The sequence below is a fragment of the Pelobates fuscus genome, chromosome 12 (assembly GCF_036172605.1).
Source record: "Pelobates fuscus isolate aPelFus1 chromosome 12, aPelFus1.pri, whole genome shotgun sequence".
Lineage (NCBI taxonomy): Eukaryota > Metazoa > Chordata > Amphibia > Anura > Pelobatidae > Pelobates > Pelobates fuscus.
The window spans coordinates 102,203,930-102,217,603 of record NC_086328.1 but is presented as its reverse complement, the minus strand read 5'-3'; positions in this window follow the sequence as shown (position 1 = coordinate 102,217,603).

The window sequence follows — 13,674 nt, the reverse complement described above, 5'->3', positions numbered from 1 at the left end:
ACCTAGGTGGGTGTTGGACTTCCCACGACTCAGTTTCTTTTGGCACAGGTTGCAAATGGAATCGCTGTTGTCAGAGGCAGACACACAAAAAAAATGCCACACTGCTGAGCTCTGCAATGATGGCATTCTGGTGGTGGCAACAGCATGCGTTGATTGGCGTGCTGTCTGGCTGACCCCGGGTTCCGATGCATGCTGTCTGACTGTGCCACTAGCTCCTTGCGACGGCCTCCCCCTGGTTCCAACTTGTCTCCTCCTCTTCCTCTCTGTCTCCCCATCTGAACTTTCCCCCTGTTCTTCTTCTCTTCTAGCGGGCACCTACGTGACATCCACGGATGCATCGTCATCATCAACCGCTTCACTTGTATCTGACAACTCAGCAAAGGAAGCAGCAGGTGGTACAACATCATCATCATCACACCGTACGTGTGTAATGCTGCCTGACTGAGACATATCCCTGTTATCTACATCCTCTGGCATCACTCATTTCTTCCAACTGATGTGTAAATATCTCCTCTGACATACCAAGTGAATCGGCTGTGGGGCTAGTGTTGGCGGTGGCGGCAGGCGGGCGAATTGTAACTTGAGAGGTGCCCGAAGCTAAGTTGGAGGAGGATGGTGCGTCGAGGTTCCGAGCGGAAGCTATAGAAGATTGGGTGTCCTGTGTTAGCCAGTCAACTATGTCCTCAGAACTTTTCAAGTTCAGGGTACGTGGCCTCTGAAAACTGGGCATTATTCTAGGGCCAAAGGGAATCACAGCACCACGACCACGACGGCCCCTGCGGGGTGGCCTGCCTCTGCCTGTCATTTTTTTTTCGATTAGTGGTACTATGCGTGCAAGCTACTGTGACAACAGATATGAGTGGCACTGGTGTGACACTGTGCCCTGGCAGGCCCTGAAACGCACACTCGTGAAGGAAACTGACTGCTATTATATTACAGTCCAAAAAGTTTTTTGTTTTTTTTAAATGCAAGCTATTGGGACACCAGATATGAGTGAGTGGTGGCACTGGGCAGGCCCTGAAACGCACACTAGTGAAGGAAACTGACTGCTATTATATTACAGTCCAAAAAGTTTTTTGTTTTTTTTAAATGCAAGCTATTGTGACACCAGATTTGAGTGGTGGCACTGGGCAAGTGGGCACAGTATACGCTGTGAGCCTGACACACACGCTGGCAGACAACTAACTACAGTCAAAATTTTATTATTTTTTTTTAAATGTACACTACTGTTACAGCAGATATGAGTTGCACTGGTGTGACACTGTGCCCTGGCAGGCCCTGAAAGCACACTCATGAAGGAAACTGACTGCTATTATATTACAGTTCAAATTTTTTTTTTAAATGCAAGCTATTGTGACACCAGTGAGTGAGTGGTGGCACTTGGCAAGTGGGCACAGTATATGCTGTGAGCCTGACACACAGGCTGGCAGGCAGGCAACTGCAATTACATTACGCAGGGAAAAAAAAAAGCAGACTGATGTTCTAGCCCTAAAAAGGGCTTTTTGGGGTGCTGTCCTTACAGCAGAGATCAGATGAGTCCTTCAGGACTGTAGTGGACACTGAATACACTAGCCTAGCTATCAATTTCCCTATCAAATCAGCAGCAGCTAAACTGTCCCTACTCTCACTAAGAATGCAGCTTCACAATGAATGTAAAATGGATGCTGTCCAGGAGGTGGGAGGGTCTGGGAGGGACTGTGAGGTACAGGCAGGGTCAAAGTTTACTCAATGATGATGAATAGGGGGCGGACCGAACAGCGCATGTGTTGGCCATCCGTGGCAAACACGAACAAGCGATGTTCGCCAGGAACTATTCGCCAGTGAACAGTTCGGGACATCACTAGTCTGTAGATATTATGGAATACTTTTGGATAAACTTTTCAAATAATTGTATACTTTTGGATTAACTTTTCAAATTATTTACTATTTAAAAAAATATTGTTATATTCTAATATTTTGATATGTTTAATATATTTTTGATGTGTTAGTATATTATATATCATGTATTTTTTATATTTGAATAGTTTGAGAATTTAATTAAAAAGTTTATTTAAAAATATTAAATTAGTTGAAAAGCTTACCTATAAAGTTTAAATCGAGGCCCTAGTTACGTTACATAACGCCTCTTTTTTACATGTCAAGTGTCATGTGTGTCTTTTTACATGTCAAGCGACCAGTCAATGCCAACTTTGGGAAAGTATCAGAACTCACACCCGTGTCCAATGAGGCTGAATTTGCATCAAGAACCAACCAATCACAATGCAGGGAGTGCAAGCCGAAGATGAGATAGACAAACGCTGCAAAGATCTACTCTCTCAGCTGGAATTTTCTATTCAGAAGTAAATTTGAAAGATATTAACCTAATTTTATTTCCTCTCATTGGAAAATATAAAACATTTATCTGTACGAATCACATGAACATGGGAATGTTTTAGAATGTTGAAGTTGGTGTACATTGATGTACATTGCACAATAATGTGTGTACCCAGAAATAACCACCATCTAAACTTCTTGCTCTAGTGAAAACCCGGTACATTCAGTGATATTGATCGTCTCCTTCAAATAGATATCAAACATAAACTTTCAAAAGTTACCGCAGAGGGGGCGACGCCTGACTTCCGGTGCAGATGGAAGTGTCTGAATAGAGCTCTGCACCGTCAGGCGACTCTAATAGCTATTTTTAGAATCAATTGCCGATGCAAAATCCCAGCACCTACCTTACCCGCTGGCGGAGACCCCCTGCAATCGCTAACCATGGGCGGAGAGAGGAAGTCTAAACAGGACTCGTCCGTAGCCCCTATATTCCGCAGCTGCATGGGGAGGGGCCCGCTACGTGCAGATAAGCCGCTGGAATCAGACTCCGACTCAGAAATAAATTATCTGAGTCACGGCAGAGACACTGCCCCACTAACCTAGAAAGATCTTAAAAGGCTACTCAGGGACACTAATACTAACATGGCCACTGAACTAGCGAAAATCCCAGTATCTACCTTACTCGCTGGCGGAGACCCCCTGCAATCGCTAACCATGGGCGGAGGGAGGAAGTCTAAACAGGATTTGGCCATAGCCCCTATATTCCGCAGCTGCACGGAGAGGGGTCTGCCTCGTGCAGACAAGCCGCTGGAATCAGACTCCGACTCAGAAATAAATTATCTAAGTCACGACAGAGACACTGCACCACTAACCTAGAAAGATCTTAAAGGGCTACTCAGGGACATTAATACTAACATGGCCAATGAACTAGTGAAACACTTCATGCCCTCATTAAAGCAGGCCTTGAAGACCTCACGAGGCACATGGCCTCAAAAGAGGACAAAATGTAGGATCATACCACAACTACCTCCAACCACGATGCCGCCATCCAAGACCTCCAAGATCAACTGCGTAGTCTGGAAGACACCCAAGAAGATTTAAAAAACAGGTCTAGAAGGAACAATATCAGGATCCAAAGCCTGCCAGAAACAGTGACTGCAGACATGCTCAATGCAGCCATCAGAGAAATGTTCAGCGGCCTGTGTCCAGAAGCATGATCAGCAGAGATGCTCCTAGACCAGGCGCAAAGAGCCCTCAGGGCACCCTCCACACAAGCAAACCAGCCAAGAGACGTCATTGTGCGAGGATGTGCACACATACACCCTAAAGGAAGTCTTGGAAGCATAGGACTTTGCCACCCAACTAGGGCTCCCACGCCTCAACATGGAAGCGCACCAGAGCCAACCAAGCTACCCAGCAACTAGAAATGGCATGGTGGTGGCACATTGATGCAGAAGACCCTCGCACCTTGAGCAGCAATGCACCTAATCCTTCTCTCTTCACATCCCCCCTCTCCCTTTCCTCCCTAGTATGGGGTCCCTTTCCGCTCTGGTTGCGGGAATGGCATGGGGCTTCCACTAGGGTGAGGGGGGGATGCCATATACGCCTATACACCAGCATAATAGTGGGAACGGAACAGCAACTGTACAGAGCGCCACTGCTCGCTAGCCTGAGTAATATTGAGTGGCCCAGGTCTGTGGTCCTATACCAAGGCCGGCCAAGAAGCCAAAAGCTCACGGGCGCATAAGTAACACCCTGGGATGAGAGGGAGAAAAATACCCTAACTTATGTACATGGTTCAACATGCATTCACTATGTTGATTTCAATGATTCCACTGAATATTTGGGGGGATGGGCACTGTGCCCGAGGCCTCATCTCCCCTGGCCCTCTCCAACCCCACGAGAGGGGACCGGGTGGAAGGACGTGGGGAGCGCGGGCGCGAGAAATTTAATGCTAAATGTTTCATGCTGCAAGGTATCTGTTTTATACACCTGTTATACCTGTCAGGGTACCTGAAGTCTCTACCTCGGAGGAGGTTAGACTTTCCAGCGGCCGTCCTCTCAGGGGGGCTGATTCACCCAATCCTCACAGCTCTCATAGCCGTTCACACGCCGGCCGCGATAGCCCCGCTTCCTTTTATGATGCGGCGCTCAGGAGCCGACGTCATGACGGCAATCACATCCCGACCTGTCAATCTAGTTCTGAACAACTAATCAGGGCTCGGCAAGGGCGGAGTCATCAATTAAAGAACCAAGGTATAAAAGAGGGATGTGTGTAATGGTTCATTGCCCTGTCGTGGTTCTAGCTTGTCTGGTCCCTCAGTGCTCTTATTACTATTGTCTATTTGGTTTTGACTCGGCTTGTACTTTCGTTCCTGTTTATCTCTCGTGTCCTTTGACCTCGGCTCGTCTCTCGCTTACCTGTTCTCTCGTTCCCTCGACCTCGGCTTGTCTCTGACCATTCTTTGCTTTCTCCTTACGTTAGCCCGGCCATTCTAAGGTCCGGTATACGTACCTATCTCCTGTTTGTATTCTGCGTGTTGGATCCCTGTCCCGATCCTGACATTACGACAGGGCCATGGATCCTGCAGGTACAAACGCTCAGATTGGTTCTCCTGACTCGAGGTTTGAAGCCATGGACCATAGAATGGACCAAATGGCTCTAGCGCTGCAAGCATTGCTATCCCATCCGAGCAATCAAGCAGAGGAGATGCGTACACCACCCATCTCTCTTGCTAACACAAGCCTAGAGGTAGCCACAGTGGGAGCCTCTTCCCGTGGTACTTCTCCTTTACGGTATGGCGGTTCTCCGGATACCTGTCGAGGTTTCCTAAACCAGATAGGGATTCATTTTGAATTACAACCCCGCGCCTACCCTACAGACAGGGCGAAGGTTGGATTCAGAATCTCGCTACTCATTGACAAAGCTCTTAGATGGGCTAACCCTCTGTGGGAAAATGATAATCCAGTAGTCTATAATTATAATGCATTTGTTACTACTTTTAGGAGGACTTTTGATCCTCCAGGAAGAAAGGCCAATGCAGCTAGATTACTATTACGTCTTAGACAGCATAGTCTAACACTTGTGGATTATGCGTTAGAGTTCAGATCCTTGGCAGCAGAGGTCAAGTGGAATGAACAAGCCTATATGGACGTATTTCTGAACGGATTATCAGATGTGATCTTAGACGAGGTTGCCACAAGAGATCTTCCTGAAAATTTGGAAGAACTAATTTCATTTATCTCTCGAATAGATGAACGCATGAGACAGAGGCAGAACACTCGTGATAGAAGTTATAGACCTTCCTTAAGACTAGCTCCCGCATTTCAGAATTCTGAATCTACTACTCTAGCTCTCCCAGAACCTATGCAGATTGGTAACACTCGTCTCTCAGAAAATGAAAGACAATATAGGATAAGGGAGGGTCTGTGTATGTATTGTGGAATAGGAGGTCACCTACGCCTAAATTGCCCTAACCGTCCGGGAAACGCTCGCACCTAAGTTCCTCAAGAGGACAGGTCTTGGGTGTTTCTATTTTGTCCTCTACATATGATTACAAGGATCATAGGCTACTGTTACCTGTTTCTTTAACTTGGGAAAAGGGAGTACTTAATGCTATGGCATTAATAGATTCCGGAGCAGCTGAAAGCTTTATTGACCAAGCCTTTGTCAAGAACCATTCTATCCCATCTCAGCTAAGGGAGACACCTTTGGCCGTTGAGGCCATAGATGGTAGACCATTATCAGATCCTGTTATTTCTCGTGAGACTATACCAGTTAAGTTGACCATTGGTATTTTACACGAGGAGGATATTTCTCTCATGCTTATCTCATCTCCTTCAGTTCCTATAGTCTTGGGGTACCCCTGGCTTAAAAAGCATAACCCTATTATTGATTGGGAACAAGGTGAGATAGTCTCCTGGGGTCAGGGTTGCCAGAAGGGTTGTGTACAGAAAATCTCACCGGTTTGCGTAGTGGACACACCTAGTAACTCTAACCAGCCCACAGATTTACGGATACCATCTCAGTACCTGGATTTAAAGGCAGTCTTTGATAAAAGGAGGGCTGATACACAATACAGGTCCTTTGACTGTAAGATTAAACTCCTACCTGGTACTATGCCTCCGAGGGGTAATGTATATCCTCTATCTACTAAGGGCTGATACCCCCACACAGGTCCTTTGACTGTAAGATTAAACTCCTACCTGGTACTATGCCTCCGAGGGGTAATGTATATCCTCTATCCACTAAGGAGAACTTAGTCTTAGAGGAATACATACAGGAGAATCTAGACAAAGGATTTATTAGGAGATCCTCTTCTCCAGCTGGGGCCGGTTTCTTTTTTGTAGATAAGAAGGACGGCACACTACGGCCTTGCATTGATTATCGGGGCTTGAATAAGATAACGATCAGAAATGCTTATCCTATTCCCCTGATTACTGAGCTATTTGATCGCCTGAAAGGCTCCAAGATTTTTACCAAGTTAGATCTGAGGGGAGCTTATAACTTGGTGAGAATTCAGCAGGGTGATGAATGGAAAACGGCTTTCAATACCCGGTATGGCCACTATGAGTATACGGTAATGCCCTTCGGACTTTGCAATGCTCCTGCTGTATTCCAGGACTTAATTAATGAGGTTCTTAGGGAATTTCAACATGAATGTGTTATAGTTTATTTGGATGATATACTAATACACTCTAGAGAGCCTGAGATTCACCACAAACAAGTCAGAAGGGTATTGCATAAGCTTCTACAACATGGTTTGTACTGCAAATTGGAGAAGTGTAGCTTTGACCAATCTCAGATAAATTTTCTTGGTTACGTTATTTCTGGAGAGGGGTTTAAGATGGACCCGGTTAAACTCCAATCAATCTTAGATTGGCCATTGCCCAAGGGACTCAAGGCCATTCAGAGGTTTATCGGATTCTCAAATTACTATAGGCGCTTCATTAAGGGGTACTCGTCTATTATTGCTCCTATTACCAACATGACTAGACAGGGTGCTGATACTAAGACCTGGTCTCCGGAGGCGCTTGTTGCTTTCAGTACTCTCAAGGAACAGTTTGCCTCAGCACCGATATTAGTTCATCCTGACACATCTTTGCCGTTTTTACTCGAGGTAGACGCCTCAGAGACAGGTGTAGGTGCTATCCTGTCCCAAAGGCTAGGTTTGAATAAACCGCTGCACCCATGTGGTTTATTTTCCAGGAAATTGTCTGGGCCTGAGAGCAGATATGATATTGGTGACAGGGAACTATTAGCGGTCATTATGGCTTTAAAGGAGTGGAGACATTTGTTGGAAGGGACTTTACACCCGGTTACTATTTTGACGGATCACAAGAATTTGTGTAATATAGGGGAAGCCAAACGCTTATCCGCCAGGCAGGCTCGTTGGTCTTTGTTCCTTACTCATTTCAACTACGTGCTCACTTATAGACCTGGTTCTAAGAACTCTAAGGCCGATGCATTGTCCCGCCAACATGAGCCTTCTACTATGTCTGATATGGTTTTTTCTTCTATAGTTCCCAAGTGTAATATTATTGCCAGCACTAGCATCAAGATTCACTCTCCCTTGCTGGATGAGATCAAGAAGTTACAGCATCTGGCACCCGGACTTATTCCTGGGGGACCGGTACTTCGTTCCTCCTAAACTCCAACTGGAACTAATGCAGTGTTTTCATAACAGTAAATTTGCCGGACACCCTGGCATACGCAAGTCATGTTCTCTGATTTCTAAAGATTTCTGGTGGCCTTCGTTACGTAAGGATGTAATGGACTTCGTCGGGGCATGTGATGTCTGTATGAGGACTAAACAACCTCATACGCTTCCATGTGGGCTTTTGCACCCCCTAGAAATTCCCGAGAAACCATGGTCTTGTTTGGCTATGGACTTCATTGTTGATTTGCCTGTTTCTAAGAAACATACTGTTATCCTCACAGTGATTGACAGGTTTACTAAAATGGCTCATTTTGTACCTCTGCCTAAATTGCCCTCTTCTCCCGAATTGGCTGAGATTTTCGCGAGGGAGATTTTTCGTTTACATGGTATTCCTTCTGAAATTGTTTCTGATAGAGGGCCCCAATTTGTTTCCCGGTTTTGGAGGTCCTTCTGTTCTCAACTTGGCATCAAATTAAATTTTTCCTCTGCCTATCATCCTCAGTCCAACGGAGCTGCCGAACGCACCAACCAAAAGGTTGAACAGTTTTTGCGTTGTTTTGTTTCTGAACACCAGGACGATTGGGTCGGTCTGATTCCTTGGGCGGAGTTTGCGCACAACAACCTTGTTTGCGATTCTACTCGTTCTAGCCCCTTTTTCATGAATTATGGCTTCCATCCTTCCGTTCTTCCGTCGGTCTCCCCCTCCCAAGGGATACCGTCGGTTGATGTTCATGTTGCCAATCTGAGAAAGTTGTGGGATCAGACTCGATGAATTCTTCTTCATAATTCCACGGTGTCCAAACGACACGCTGACAAACGCAGACGGGTGGCTCCAGTGTTCTCCCCGGGTGATAGGGTATGGTTGAGTACCAGAAACTTCCGCTTGAAGGTTCCTTCCATGAAATTTGCTCCTCGTTACATAGGCCCTTACAGGGTTCTGTCTCGTATAAACCCGGTTGCATATCGTCTGGCTCTTCCGCCTGCCCTGCGCATCCCGAACTCCTTTCATGTTTCCTTATTGAAACCTTTGGTGTGTAACAGATTTTCCTCCTCTGTGTCCTCCCCTCATTCTGTCCAGGTTGAGGGTCAGGAGGAGTATGAGATCAAGTCCATTCTCGATTCTCGAATTTCTCGGGGGAGGGTGCAATATCTTGTTGACTGGAAAGGTTATGGTCCTGAGTAAAGGTCCTGGGTGGTCCAGGAAGATGTGCATGCTCCTCGCCTCCTCAGGGCTTTTCATGCTCGTTTTCCGTCTCGCCCCGGTTCCTTCCGCCCGGTGGGAGTTTCTGAGAGGGGGGGTACTGTCAGGGTACCTGAAGTCTCTACCTCGGAGGAGGTTAGACTTTCCAGCGGCCGTCCTCTCAGGGGGGCTGATTCACCCAATCCTCACAGCTCTCATAGCCGTTCACACGCCGGCCGCGATAGCCCCGCTTCCTTTTATGACGCGGCGCTCAGGAGCCGACGTCATGACGGCAATCACATCCCGACCTGTCAATCTAGTTCTGAACAACGAATCAGGGCTCGGCAAGGGCGGAGTCATCAATTAAAGAACCAAGGTATAAAAGAGGGATGTGTGTAATGGTTCATTGCCCTGTCGTGGTTCTAGCTTGTCTGGTCCCTCCGTGCTCTTATTACTATTGTCTATTTGGTTTTGACTCGGCTTGTACTTTCGTTCCTGTTTATCTCTCGTGTCCTTTGACCTCGGCTCGTCTCTCGCTTACCTGTTCTCTCGTTCCCTCGACCTCGGCTTGTCTCTGACCATTCTTTGCTTTCTCCTTACGTTAGTCCGGCCATTCTAAGGTCCGGTATACGTACCTATCTCCTGTTTTTATTCTGCGTGTTGGATCCCTGTCCCGATCCTGACAATACCCACACAGCAATTGACGTACAATAATCACCTGCAAGCGACTCTGACATTGACGGACACCCAAACCTTTTTCCATACTCACTAATACATCTGCGACCCGACCTTCACTCTTTGTCTAATTAGAGAGCTGTCAGAAGTCATCCACCCCATTCTACTGGCCTAACATATAAGCACAGTAGCCACTCCTTTTCTTATCATCTACTCGATCTCACGGGCCTTGTGGCCTGGCCCTTCTGCACCCCATAGCTAAACCTCCCCCCACCACATAGCTAGGCCCACAAAATGCACACACATCATTTACTATGATGCTGAAGCTTAAATGTATCTTGATATACGCTAAAAGACTCAACACCCCTAAAAAGCGACACACCCTGCTGAGATGGCACATAGACAACATGCCGACATTTTACTAGTACAAGAGACCAACTTTACCGCAGAGAGACACTTCCCCTTAACAAACTGTTACTACAATACCAGCTACACAGCCAATTCGCCGAATGTGAAGCTAAGGGAGTTGCCATTATCCTTAGATCATCATGCCCTATGACACACATCATGAAAACCGACCCACAAGGCCAGTATGTGACATTCACTGGCAAGATAGGAACAACAATTTACACATTCTGTTCTATATATGCACCTACCTCTACAGAACCAGCATTCTGGCAACAGCTCTCTGTGCTTCTTTCTACCGTAGGGACCAGACGCCTCATCATTGGAGGAGACTGCAATTAGGTCCACTCCATGGCCCCACACGGGGGCCCTCCCAAACTTCCTAAAATTATATTTTATTCCAACAATTCTAAGCCTCCCAAAACCTCATGGACATATGGAGAGCACAACACCCCTCTACAAGAGACTACACGTTCTACTCGCACCCTCACAAAACATACTCCCGAATTGACCACATCCCAATCACCCCCAACATGCTGTACCAAGTAGCCGTTACTGACATAAGCCCGATCTCCTGGTCGGACCATGCTGACATCTCCTTAACATTAACGGCCCACAACATAATCTGACCCTGGTCATGGAGACTAAACCCCTTACTACTTCATGATCAAAATGTCACAAATTCTGACCTAACTGACTGCATCAAGAGACCTATGTGGTGAACAGAACCTCGCCACGGGCTTTTGGAGGGGCCTGCTTGCCAGCCTCCTGCCAAAAGCCTATGGGCCAGGTCAGCGACTGTAAAGACCCATATTTTATTCCACCTGGTTCCCGTGGTTCGGCACTTTCCATTCGTACTCATAGAACCAAATGCTAGCTCTCTGCCGGCCATTCGCATAGACCAAAACCGCTAATAGACTTCAGGGGGACTTAGCCGCGAATGCCCTGGAACTATTTTCGGTATGAAGACTTCGCAGTTCCCGGTCAGTCCCCCAGCGGCACTTAGTTGCGATTCTATGGAACTGTTTTGGGCATGGGACCATGCGAGCAGTCAGTCAAACTTTGACTTCCAGGAAATTCCTGAACCCCTGAACCGATCTAGGTGATTTTTGGATAAGTTGGTCAACCAGATCGGGGCTATCCGGGGATGTGGGGTTTTGTGTGTTTTTGGGGTACTTTTGGGGTGTTTGGGAAAAAGTGTGTTTTTCTCTACTTGGAGATAATTGTATTAGATTAGTACAGTTCCTGATCCCACTGTCTCCCAGGCCCAGAGGAAGGATTATCCGTTTATGTATGGGAGTGTCATGTATTGTAACACTGTTGTCATTGGTCTGTGACTTTGTAATTTAGTCTTCCATCAGGTCCAGGTGCGAGTGCCCCTTGCATGGGGATTGTCATAAAAGGCCAAGTGTGGCTAAGGGGCTAAGGGGCTACACTGCTTATGGTGTCCAGTGTGGTGCTTATAGTACTCCAGGCAACTAGGAAGCAGTGATTGGCGAAGGCACCCAGTCGGGGTGCCAGGCAGTCCGTCACATTTACTTTTAATTAGAATGTAAAAATATAGTTGCAGTTTAGTTTTGCGAAAATGAACACTTAGCCGCGATTCTATGGAACTGTTTTGGGCATGGGACCAAGTGAGTGGTCGGTCAAACTTTTTGTGGATATGTTGGTCACCCAGATCGGTGCTATCCAGGGATGTAACCTTTGTGGGGTTTCCATGGGTTTTGGGGGTACTTTTGCGGTACTGTAATAAAGTCTGTTTTCTGTGCTTGGAGATATTTGGATTAGATTAGTACAGTTCCTGATTCAATTATCTCCCAGGCACAAAGGAGGGATTATCTTATTTGTGTATGGGAGTGTCCTGGACATGAGAGCCAATGTCATTGTGTGGTTGTTTTTACTGTAGTCTACTCTCATGTCCAGGGGGGGAGTGCCCCTTGCATGGGGACCTGCATATAAGGCAAGTTGTGACTGCCAATAAATGAGTTCCTGCATACCCTCAACATAGAGTCTCATCTCATTTGTGGGGGGGAACAGCTATATCTGCTCTGGGGATTGCTATATAACTATACTCCTCGGGGTTATAATCACTTGCTCTTGTAAGAGCAGCCTGCTACACTCTCTGGAGTAGGAGAGGTCTGCCCACTGGAAACTGGATCCTGGTCTTCGGTCCAGGGTGGGTGGAGGACGGCGAGATCCCAGCCAAGCTGTAACGCTGGAAGTGGGGACTACGGTGCTGATGGTGTGTGCTGGAGTTTCTATCGAGTCCCCACACTCATGATCACACAACAGGAACCAACAGGAACTCCCACACAAGAATGATAACTATATTGTATAGGATCGGCCACACAACACAATACCAATACCTGGACCACTAGTGCATCTTGAACGAGGAAAGCTTTCGCACACTTCATGTAATGGTGAATACTGCTGTAAACAGGCGTGATGTGTATGGAGAGCCTGTGTCATCCTACTGTATCCAACTCTATAGTCTTATGACTTTTATCATATCACTATACAATGTTCGTTTATGATGTTTGGAAACCAATAAGACAAATAAAGAATAAAAAAAAAAAAGAGAGAGACCTAACAGAGGCAGAGAAGGCAGTTTGACCCTGTATTTGCCTGTACACATCTGGCACACCCCATGTGCATGCTTACATATCCAAATTTAAATCCAATTGGCACTTACTGGCAAAATAGTGGAGTAAGGGATCCCAGCAGCCAATCAGAAAGAAAGATCAGCTTCATAGCTCCCAGCAGCCCAGGGTCACAAGACATGAGCTCATAGGCCAGTGATGACGAATATTATGGTACCATATTAATTACCAGTTTGTTATATCTTTTTCCAACGTTCCTGCAAAACAACTGCTGCTAAAAAATCCAACAAAATTAATAGACAATGTTTAATTTAATATTATTCTACCCAGAGTGAGGGCTAGTTAGGTCACTTACCTTGTCATATCTCATGTGACAAATCTTTCATAATGTGCTCAGCACATCTTAACGTCTCATCACTCATTTCTAAAGCTATCAAAACGTGTCTGACATGTGTGGATAGAATAAATTAATGGGGAGGAATAATTGGTGAGTATTTATGCTGCTTTATATAGAAGCTTTTTATATTGGCTCACTTTTAATGCTTGATGATTATAGACAACTCTTACTGTTGTGTTTTAAGATATTTTAATAATAGGTTCAAAAAACTCACCACACTCCTCATAGCATTTAGATGGATGTTTAATCTCCTCCCACTGAGTAGGAGGGATTTTGTAGCTCGTAAATATATTTCTTGAGAAAAACAAAAACAAAAACATCATACAGTTGTATTTTCTTAACAAGTTATTAACATAAATATTAATTATTATATTCTTGAATATTTTTTTTTTAAATATAAGAGAGACAGATAGAGAACCAATGTATCTATGAATCAATGAATTA